Here is a 12,255-nt window from a genome sequence, read left to right as displayed (position 1 = left end):
TTCCCAGATAAGGTCAAGTTAAAGGAGTTCATCATCACCAAGCCCTTATTATTTGAAATGTTAAAGGGACTTATCAAAGAAAAAGGAGATCAAGATTATGAACAGTAAAATGACAACAAACTCACAACTATCAACAACGAAACCTTAAAAACAAAACAATGAACTAAGCAAACAACCAGGACAGAAACAGAATCACAGAAATGGAGGGTTATCAGCTGAGAGGGGCAGCAGGAGAATGGGGGAGAAGGTACAGGGAATATGAAGCATAAATGGTGGGTAGAAAATGGACAGGTGGCAGTTAAGAATAGTATGGGAATTGGAGAGACTTCCAGCCAAGATGGAGGCGTAGGTAGACACACTGCCTCCTTGCACAACTAAGATAAGGACAACAAAAATTTAGGAACAAAAAACAACCGGTACTGACAGAAAATTGAACTGTATGGAAGTCCGACAACCAAGAAGTTAAAGAAGAAACATTCATCCAGACCGGTAGGAGGTGCGGAGTTGGGCAGCCGAGTGAAGAGGGTTCGAGGTGAAGCGGCGGCTGGTGGACCCAGATGTGCAAGGTGATAGTGGGTGGACCCAGCGAGTGGGCAGACTGTGGAGGGGTGTAGTGCACAAGGCTGCTAGCAGACTGGGTGGTTCCATATTTGTGTGCAGATAAACCAGGCAAAACTGGGGAGCAAGACAGACTGCCACTAGGGCTCCAGTGCAGGGAAATAAAGCCTCAAAACACTGATTAAAAACACTTGTGGGGATTGAGGTGCCAGGAGAGAATCCCAGCCTCACAGGAGAGTTTGATGGAGAGACCCACTGGGTCCTAGAATGTACACAAACCCACCCACACAGGAATCAGCGCTAGAGGGCCCAGTTTTCTTGGGGGAAGTGGCAGAGGGGACTGAAATCTGGCAGAGAGTGGAGCAAGCGCCGTTGTTCCCCTGTCGGACTCCTCCCCCACATACAATGTCACAACCCAGCAGCTGGGTTGCCCCACCCTGGTGAGCATCTAAGGTTCTGCCTCTTACTACGTAATGGGCCTGTCAAGACAAAAAAAATGGCCCAAATGGAAGAACAGGTCAAAGCTCCAGAAAAAATGCAACTAAACAATGAAGAGATAGCCAACCTATCAGATGCACAGTTCAAAGCACTGGTGATCAGGATGCTCACAGAATTGGTTGAATTTGGTCACAAATTAGATGAAAAAATGAAGGCTATGTCAAGTGAAATAAAGGGAAATGTACAGGGAACCAATAGTGATGAGAAGGAAACTGGGACTCAAATCAAGGGAGTGGACCAGAAGGAAGAAAGAAACAACCAGACAGAAAAGAAGGAAGAAACAAGAATTCAAAAAAATGAGGATAAACTTAGGAACCTCTAGGACATCTTTAAACATTCCAACATCTATAGGGGTACCAGAAGAAGAGGAAGAGCAACAAGTGGAAATGTTATCTGAACAAATAATAAAGGAGAACTTCCCCAGTCTGGCAAAGGAAATAGACTTCCAGGAAATCCAGGAAGCTCAGAGAGTCCCCAAGAAGGTGGACCCAAGGAGGAACACACCAAGGCACATCGTAATTACATTAGCCAAGATTAAAATGAAGGAGAGAATCCTGGAAGCAGATAGAGATAAGGGGACAGTCACCTACAAAGGAGTTCCCATCAGACTGTCAGCGGATTTCTCCAAAGAGACCTTACAGGCAAGAAGGGGCTGGAAAGAAGTATTCCAAGTCATGAAATCCAAAGACCTACAGCCAAGATTGCTCTATCCAGCAAAGCTTTCATTTAGAATGGACGGGCAGATAAAGTGCTTCCCAGATAAAGTCAAGTTGAAGGAGTTCAGCATCTCCAAGCCCTTATTATATGAAATGTTAAAGAGACTTATCTAAGAAAAAGAAGATAAAAAATATGAACAGTGAAAGGACAGCAAACTCACATTTACTAACAACCACACCTAAAACAAAAGTAAACCAAGAGGACAGCTAGATCAGGAGTGGAACCATAGAAATGAAGAACACATGGAGGGTTAGCAACAGGGGAGTGGGAGGAGGAGAAAGGGGGAAAAGGTTCAGAGAATAAATAACATAGATGGTAGGTAGAAAATGGACAGGTGGAGGGTAAGAATAGTATGGGGAATGTAGAATTAAAGAACTTATAAGTATGACACATGGACATGAACTAAAGGGAGAAAATGTGGGCTGGAGAGGGTGTGCAGGGTGGAGGGGAGTGAAGGGGGAAATAGGACAACTGTAATACAGTTGTACCTCACTATATCGCAGTTCACTTATTGCAGCTTCACTGTATCATGTTTTTAAAAAAAATATGTTTAATTCGCCCTGGCTGGTGTAGCTCAGTGGATTGAGCGCGGGCCTGCAAACCAGAGTATCGCGGTTCGATTCCCAGTTAGGGCACATGCCTGGGTTGCAGGCCAGTTTCTGGCAGGGGACACACCAGAGGCAACCATACATTGATATTTATCTCCCTCTCTCCTTCCCTTCCCCTATAAAGATAAATAAATGAAATATTTTAAAATATATTTTATTGATTATACCATTACAGTTTTTCTATTCCCCCCTTCATTCCCCTCCACCCGCACACTCCCTCCCTCACCATTCTCCCCGACTTAGTTTAAAACCACGGGTCTCAAGTTCTTTAGATTCTTTATTTTCCCCACTATTCTTGCCCTCCCCCTATCTATTTTATACCTACTATCTATGCTACTTATTTTCTGTACCTTCTCCCCCCTTCTCTTCCTCCCACTCCCCTGTTGCTAACCCTCCATGTGTTCTTCATTTCTATGGTTCCACTCCTGATCTAGCTGTCCTCTTGGTTTACTTTTGTTTTAGGTGTGGTTAATAACTGTGAGTTTGCTGTCCTTTCACCGTTCATATTTTTTATCTTCTTTTTCTTAGATAAGTCCCTTTAGCATTTCATATAATAAGGGCTTGGCCATGAGGAACTCCTTGAACTTATCTGAGAAGCACTTTATCTGCCCTTCCATTCTAAATGAAAGTTTTGCTGGATAAAGCAATCTTGGCTGTAGGTCTTTGGATTTCATGACTTGGAATACTTCTTTCCAGCCCCTTCTTGCCTGTAAGGTCTCTTTGGAGAAATCCGCTGACAGTCTGATGGGTACTCCTTTGTAGGTGACTGTCCCCTTATCTCTTGCTGCTTCTAGGATTCTCTCCTTCATTTTAGTCTTGGCTAATGCAATGATGATGTGCCTTGGTGTGTTCCTTCTTGGGTCCAACTTCTTTGGGAATCTCTGAGCTTCCTGGATTTCCTCGAAGTCTATTTCCTTTGCCAGACTGGGGAAGTTCTCCTTTATTATTTGTTCAAACAAGTTTTCCACTCGTGGCTGTTTCTTTCCCCCTTCTGGTACCCCTATAATCCGGATGTTGGAACGTTTAAAGATGTCCTGGAGGTTCCTAAGCCTCTCCTCATTTTTTTGAATTCTCATTTCTTCATTCCTTTCTGGTTGGATGTTTCGTTCTTCCTTCTGGTCCACTCCCTTGATTTGAGTTCCTGTTTCCTTTACATCACTATTGGTTTCCCGTGCATCTCCCTTCATTTCAATTAGTTTAGCCTTCATATGTTCCTCTAATTTGTGACTATAATCCACCAGCTCTGTTAGCATCCTGATAAACAGTGTTTTGATTTGTGCTTCTGAGAGGCTGGCAATTTCTCGGTTGCTGAGAGTTATGGGCTCTGGGACTTTGAGTTCTTCTTGCGCCATCTTTCGGGCTGTTCGTGCCTGTTCCATAGCAGGATCGGAGCTCTAAGGTGTTCACTAGCGCAGGGCAACTCAGCCACAAAGCTTTTGCCTTCCTTTAACATGTTGAGAAATTCCACCTTTTCTTTGATGGAAGCCTTAGAAGGCTTCCACTGGCTGGGTTGTGACGCTGTATGTGGGTGCGGGGTCAAAGAGGGACTGTGGCGTCTCGTCTGCCGCCTGCCCCCTCGGCCCTCACTGGTGCTGCAGCTGCTGCTGTCATCGGGGCCACGCGTTTCGTCCCACTGCACGGGAGTGCGCCACCGCCATCAGCCCTCGCCCCCTGGGGCCTGCGTGGTCCGTCTCACTGTGCGCGAATGTGGGACCGTGGAGTCAGTCTGCCCCGCACCCCAACTGGTTCCAGGCTGCCTGCGCTTCTGGGTCGGGGGACCTGTCCTGCCCGACCCTGCTTGCTGCTGTCTCCGCCCTTCTTACCGTCCCCGTTGAATGGTTAGATGTAGTCGGACTTCCGTATAATTCAATTTTCTGTCCTTTGGTTGTGTCTTTCTTTCTCCAAACCTTTGTTGTATTCAAACTTGGTTGTGGGAGAAGGCACTGTGTTTCGACCTATGCCTCCATCTTGGCGGTAAATAAAGTATTTTAAAAAATAAAATAAAATATGTTTAATTCTGTATCGTAGAGTTTCGTGGGATTTTGAGGTGTATAGGTATTAATATAATATTTATGATTTTAATTATTTTTGCCGAAAAATTTAAAACAATATAAAAATATAAAAAATGTTAATTCAGACATATTAAAAGAATATTAAATAAAAATAAAATACAGTACGTATTTAATCAGCAGATGAATACTATACTGTATGTACACAATGGAAATGCAGTACGCCACTATTGATTGCACAAGTTTGCCAATGTGAGATCGTACACAGCACACTATTGGCTGTTGGGATGAAAGGGAACCAACCCCAGTGCAGTGTTCTGTATCCTGGTTGCTGATTGGCTCAGTGACCATAGCATTGGTCTGTTTGCTCTCCCTCACTGTACCCACATGTTCAGCATCTCTCCTTTTCCACTTCACATCAAGGTCTGATTGCTGTGCTTAGTGTTGCTCTGTGGTGTTGTGTTTTTGTGAAATTTTCGTAAAAGTTTGAAGTTATTTCAAGCCCTATGATGCCACCGAAACATTCTGTGCCTTCTAAGGCTTCTGGCAGTGAACCCAAGCACCAGAAGAATCTGCTTACCATCAAAGAAAAGGTGGAAATTCTCAACATCTTAAAGGAAGGCAAAAGCTTTGTGGCTGTAGGCTGCCATTACAGGATCAATGAATCTACTGTTCGCTACATGAAAAAAGATGAGAAGAATACTAGGTCTATGGCAACAATGGCTTTTAACAAGACTGCAAAGAGGGTGGTCACTTCCCGCAATAAGGCTACTGTGAGGATGGAGTCTGCGTTGGCCCTGTGGATAAATGACTGCAGGAAGAATATCTCACTGGATACCAACACCATCCAGACAAAGGCCAAGAAACTTTATGATAGTTTTGTGGAAAGCTAAAACTTTCCATAAGTTTCCACCATTTTGTAAAAAATGGTGACGATGATGACAAGGAAGAAGACGAGGATGATGACGCAGAAGCAGGACCGTGGAGTGCTTCTCCCACCAGACCAACCCCATTCAGTGCCAGCAAGGGCTGGTTTGACAAATTTCAGAGACGCTTTAGACTCAAGAGCCTTTCTCTGCATGGAGAAGCTGCCTCTGTGGATAAAAAGCAGCCCCAGCAACTCCCCATAACTATGTTCATCACTTGGACAAAGAGATCAGTTATACCTATGCCTTTAGCAGAAATAAAAGTTATGGCCCAGGGCAAAGATACTGCACCACCTGATGAAGCACCTGATGAAGTGGTGCCTTTAGAAGAGCGGTAATGCTCTTCTTGGCTTTGCAGTACATTCATCTCATCGTCATCACCTTCATTGCCATCAGTACTGCACAGCTACATAATTTATGATCTTCATCATTCAAGTTGTAGTATACTTCACTGGTGAGTACCCATATAGAATTTTATATGTTGTTAAAATTACATAGGTTTAAGAGTGTAGAAAGTGTTTAAGAGCATAAGAAGTGTTTATAAGAGTGTGGGAAAGGTCAATAAGAGAATGGGAAAGGTTTAAAGGAGTGTGGGAAGGGTTTATAGGGCCTTAAAAGATATATAAATAATAAAATAAATATAACACCACTTCACAGATTTTCACCTGTGGCGGGGGTCTCTGGAACATAACTCCCGCGATAGATGAGGGATCACTGTAGCATAATCAATAAACTGTATTTTTTAAAGAAAGAATAGTATGGGGAATGGAGAAGCCAAAGAACTTATACGTATTACCCATGGATATGAACTAAGGTGGGGGAATGACGATGGGAGGTAGGGTACAGGGCAGAGAGGAATGAAGGGGACAAAAAATGGGACAACTGTAATAGCATAATTAATAATATATATATATTTTTTAAATTATTTTTATTGATTATGCTGTTACAGTTTTCCCAATTTTTCCCCCTTTGTCCACCCTGCCCCCCCAACCCTCCAGCATTCCCCACCCCCTTAGGTCATGTCCATGGGTTGTACATACAAGTTCTTTGAGTCCTCTGTTTCCTATACCATTTTTATCTTTCCCCATCTATTTTATGCCTATGAATTATGCTTCTTCTTCCCTGTACCTTTTCCCTCCTATTCCTCCCTTCTCCCTCCCCATTGAACTCCCTCGGTGTGATGTCCAATGAAGTATATATATATATATTTTTTTTTTTTTAAGATTTTATTTATTTATTTATTTATCTTTAGAGGGGAAAGAGAGGGAGAGAAACATCAATGTATGGTTGCCTTTTGTGCGTCCCCTGCTGGGAGTTGGCCTGCAGGGAACCAGCCTGCAACCCAGGCATGTGCCCTGACTGGGAATCAAACCACGATCCTCTGGTTCGCCGGCCCGTGCTCAGTCCACTGAGCTACACCAGCCAGGGCTCAATGAAATATATTTTTAAAAAAGAAAAATGAAAACTGAAAAGCAAGAGGAAAAAGAAATCAATCAATTCTAAAACATTAACAACTATTTTTTTGGTATTTTTTTTCTTTAGATTTTTTACATTTATTTATCTTTAGAGGGGAAGGGAAGGAGAGAGGGAGAGAAATATCAATGGATGGTTGCCTCTCATGCACCCCCTGCTGGGAACTGGCCTGCAACCCAGGCATGTGCCCTGACTGGGAATCGAGCCACGGTTATTCAGTTTGCAGGCCCGCGCTCAATCCACTGAGCTTCACCAGTCAGGGCCCTTTCAGTCTTCTTTTCTGTGCATTTGTCCCTGATAACGTTGCTGAGGATCATTATAGAAAACATGTAAGATAAAGTATAAGTTCATAGAAACAGAGAAAACAATCCCTCTACAGACAAACATCTCATTTTGGCACATCTCATTCCGATTTGTTTGAACTATCTTATGATTGCAATCATGCCATGTATATAATTTTGTATATCTTTTCCCTAGGTGACAATCTTTTAAAAAGTAACATGATATAACAAAATGATAATGAAAGTAACTTGGAACTTTGGGTATTTTTGGCTATAAGTAACAGGAAACCCAATTCGAATTGGCTTAAACATTAAGAAAATGTATCGGTTCATCAGTGACCCAGGTTTTTTCTGTGGGTCCACTCTGACATTCAATGTTAGCTTAATCCTAAAACTTTTATACTTTTTACAGAACTACTTGTAGCATTTCATGCTTCCTCATTCACTTCCGGGGGAAAGAGGATATTGCTTCGGGAACTCCCCCAGAAAAAGAAGACTCCTCCAGCTTTTCTCTCCTCTAATCTTGCTGCTCCAAAATGTGTTGCAAGGGCATTTCTGAAGTAATCACAGGCAAGGGGGTTGGGATTATCCAGGCTGTTTAGGATTTCTCTGCACTTGATTCTAGCCAAAAGACTGAGAAGTGATAGGACTTCTCTGGAACTAAGTATGGGAAACAGGTGGATTCTTGAATAAAATGCCATTTTCTTTGGAAGGAGGAATGGATTTTGGTGGAAAACCAACAAAGAATACAATACCATATTCTGTGGGACCTCTCACTCCAATTAGTCTCTCCTGTGATCATATAACACAGTGGTTATCAACATTTTTCATCACATGGCACATATAGACTAATCGCTGAAATATTGCAACACACACAAAATATATTTTTTGCCAATTTGACACCCCCAAATAGGTGTAATTTTTATTTATTTCCACCGGATGGCTATTGCTTTGTTGGCTATTGTCATTTTTTAAATTTGGCAGTCTAAGGGAAGAGACTAAATACCTAACTAAATAGGTATTGCGTGTTTTAAAAATTCTTGTGGCATAGCAGTTGAAAATCACTGTTACAACAAACTCTCCAAGAAGAGTTGCCAACTTCCTAAGTGCCTCACATATAGATTTTATCATTCTCCATACCTTGTGGGGGTTTTTTAAATTTATTTATTTATTTATTTATTCTTAGAGAGAGAGAGAGGAAGGGAGGGAGAGAGGGAGAGAAACATCAATGTGTGGTTGCCTCTCACATGGCCCCCACTGGGGGACCTGGCCTACAACCCAGGCATGTGCCCTGACTGGGAATTGAACCGCGATACTCTGGTTCCCAGGCCCGAGTTCAATCCACTGAGCTACACCAGCCAGGACACCTTGTGGGTTTTTTATTTATTTATTTATTTATTTATTTTTAGAAAGATGGGAAGGGAGGGAGAAAGAAAGGGAGAGAAACACTGATGAGTGAGAGATACATCAACTGGTCGCCTCTCATACACCTCCAAATAAGGACCTGGACTGCAACCCAGGCATGTGCCCTGACTGGGAATCTAACCAGTCACCCTCTGGTTCACAGGCTGGCACTCAATCCATTGAGCTATGTCAGCTGGGGCATTGAGTCTTCTTTAAATTAGTCAAGGGTAACATATGTTTAGTCATAGGGCAAAGCTTTTGAGAAAGTTGAGGATATTCATCACTATAACTTTTATAAGATAGTAAATTAGACAGCATACCAATTGCCTAACACTGTATTAGGTTAAATATCAACTTCTGAGTACCTCTGAGAAATGCTCAAAGCTCTATTTGTTGTTCAAGAACAAAACTTCTAGAGGAGGTCTTATGGTTTAACAGTCCAGGGAATAGATGTGCTAACAGAAAAATCTGGGTCCTGGAGAGGTAGCTCAGTTGGTTATAGCATCATCCCAATATGCCGAGGTTGTGGGTTTGATACTTGGTCAGGGCACATATGAGAATCAACCAATGAGTGCATAAATAAGTGGAACAACAAATCAATGTTTCATCCTCTCTCTTTCTCTCTTGCTCTATGTTTCTCCCTCTCCTTTCTTCCTTCTCTCTCTAAATTCAATAGAGAGAGAGGGAGGGAGGGGGGAGAGAGAGAGAGAGAGAGAGGAAGGAAGGAAGGAAGGTAGGAAGGAAGGAAGGAAGGAAGGAAAGAAGAAAGGGAAAAATCTAGATAAAAGCTTGGGAACTCGTTAACTGCTCTTGTGTTCAAGCCTGGGAAGCTTGTAATTTAAATATTGCATTAAACTTCAATCTATTGGAAAGCTCTGACAGGACCATAAAGAGTGACTCATTTTCTTTTTATTTATTGTTTTTATTTTTAATATATTTTATTGATTATGCTATTACAATTGTCCCATTCTTTTCTCCCCTTTATTCCTCTCTACCCTGTAGCCCCCTCCCACCAGCATTCCCCCACCTTAGTTCATGTCCATGGGTAATACAGATAAGTTCTTTGGCTTCTCCATTTCTATACTATTCTTAACCTCATTTGTCTATCTTGTACCTACCATTTATGCATCTTATTTCCTGTAGCTTCTCCCCCATTCTCTCCCCTCTCCCTCTCAGCTGATAACTAACCCTCCATGTAATCTCCATTTCTATGATTCTGTTTCTGTCCCAGTTGTTTGCTTATTTTGTTCTAGGTTTTTTTTTTTTAGGTTCAGTTGTTAGTTCTGTTTGTTGTCACTTTATTGTTCATAATCTTGATCTTCTTTTTCTTAGATAAATCCCTTTAACATTTTTTAAAAGATTGTATTTGTTTATCTTTAGAAGGAAAGGGAAGGAGAGAGGGAGAGAAATATCAATGTATGGTTGCCTCTTGTGCATCCCCTGACGGGAACTGGTCTGCAACCCAGGCATGTGCCCTGACTGGGAATTGAACCACAATCCTCTGGTTCATTGGCCTGTGCTCAATCCACTGAGCTACACCAGTCAGGGCCCCTTTAACATTTTTTAACATTTCACATAATAAGGGCTTGGTGATGATGAACTCCTTTAACTTGACCTTATCTGGGAAGCAGTTTATCTGCCCTTCCATTCTAAATGATAGCTTTTCTGGATAGAGTAATCTTGGATGTAGGTCCTTGCCTTTCAGGACTTTGAATACTCTTTTCCAGTCCCTTTTTGACTGTGAGGTTTCCTTTGAGAAATCAGCTGATAGTAATATGGGAACTCCTTTGTAGGTAACTGTCTCCTTTTCTCTTGCTGTTTTAAGATTCTCTCCTTATCTCTAATCTTGGCTAATGTAATTATGTTGTGCCTGGGTGAGTGCTTCCTTGGGTCCAACTTCTTTGGGACTCTGAGTCTCCTGGACTTTGTGGAAGGTTATTTCTTTTGCCAGATTAGGAAAGTTCTCCTTCATTGTGTTTTCAAATAAGTTTTCAATTTCTTGCTCTTCCTCTTCTCCTTCTGGCACCCCTATGATTTGGATATTGAAATGTCTAAAGTTGTCCCAGAGGTTCCTAAGCTTCTTGGTTTTTTTTTTGAATTCTTGTTTCTTCATTCTGTTCTGGCTGAGTGTTTATTTCTTCCTTGTGCTCCAATTTTTTGATTTGAGTACCAGTTTCCTTCCCTTCACTGTTTGTTCCCTGTACATTTTCCTTTATTTCACTTTGCACAGCTTTTACTTTTTCCTCTACTTTGCAGCCATACTGAATTATTTCTGTGAGCATTGTGATTACCAGTGTTTTGAACTATACATCTGATAGGTTGGCTATCTGTCCATCACTTAGTTGTATTTTTTCTGGAGCTTTGATCTGTTCTTTGATTTGGGCCCTTTTTTTTTTGGTCTAATTGTGCCTGTTAGTAGTAAGGGGTGGAGCCTTAGGTATCCACCAGGGTGGGGCACCCCATGTGGCTGAGTTTGGGGTTGTATGTGGGGTGGGGGTGGGGGGTCCAAGAGGGAACAATGCCATTTGCTCAGCTCTCCACAGGCTTTCATTCCCTTCCTCTGCTACTCACAGCAAATTGGGCCCTTCTGGTGCTGATTCCCAGGTGGGTGGTTTTGTGTACTTCTGGGACACTGTGTGTCTCTGCAACAAACTCCCCTGTGATTCTGGGAGTTTCCCCCACTGCTGCAACTCCCACAGGTTTTTCCAGTCAGAAGTTTTGAGGCTTTATTTCCCCACCCTGGAACCCTGGGTTGTGAGGTCTGTCTCACTCTCCAGTTATTCCTCCTGGTTTATCTGCACACAAATGTGGGACTGCCTGCTCTGCCAGCAGCCGCCTCTCCTGGTCTGCCAGCCACTGCCTTGCCAAGAGTCCTCTCCACCCTGGCTGTCCATCTCCACCCCTCCTACCAGTCTGGATGAATGTTTCTTCTTTAACTCCTTGGTTGTCAGACTTCCCATACAGTTTGATTTGCTGGAATTTCTAGACATTTTTTGTGTTTAAATCTGTTGTTTTCCTCTGTTGGTTTTGCAAGGAGGCAAAGTGTATCTACCTATGCCTCTATCTTGGCTGGAAGTCTCAGTTTTCTTATAATTAGCTTATTATATTAGTTGTGTAATTTAAAAATATTTTTGGTCCTTGCCAGGTAGCTGAGTTGGTTAAAGCATCATCCCTGAAACATCAGGGATGTTGTGGGTTTGGTCTCCGGTCACAGCACATACAAGAATCAATCAATGAATGCATAGATAAGTGGAACAACACGAAGTTTCTCTCTCTCAAACAAAAAAAATCAATAAAGATGTTTTTTAATTCCTTCACTGAAGCTTTAGAAGAGCAGGGACTTTCTGTCCAGCATCCTTTCTCTCTTCACCAGGCATGTGCACAGGGATTATTTACATAGGACAGAAAATACAAAAACTGAATCATTTCAGATTTTAAGGCCAGAAAAAATTCACAAAGAGCAGTTACAACAGTAATCACCACAGTATATGATCCCAGAGTGATGTATTAGCCTGTGTTCTTTTTCTTTCAGAGCATTTTCACTTTGTATTCATATATCTATTAGTATGATTATTTGATTAATGCTTGCCCTCTACTAAGGTCTAGAAAAATAGGACTCATATCCCCAGTACATACATACTATGTGGTAGATAGTCAAATAAATGTTTTTGACTAATGGGTGAGTGAGCTGAATTGGTTGGAATAAATATTCCCAATTACGAAGGCAGACTAATTCTCAGCACGCAAAAGCAGTATCTCTTGGCCCAGGCCAAGGAGCTCT

This window comes from Sturnira hondurensis, unplaced genomic scaffold (genome assembly GCF_014824575.4).
Source record: "Sturnira hondurensis isolate 20B ecotype Veracruz unplaced genomic scaffold, ASM1482457v3 Scaffold0001203, whole genome shotgun sequence".
NCBI lineage: Eukaryota > Metazoa > Chordata > Mammalia > Chiroptera > Phyllostomidae > Sturnira > Sturnira hondurensis.
The sequence above is the reverse complement of the archived record's forward strand: the minus strand, read 5'-3'. Positions refer to the sequence as shown.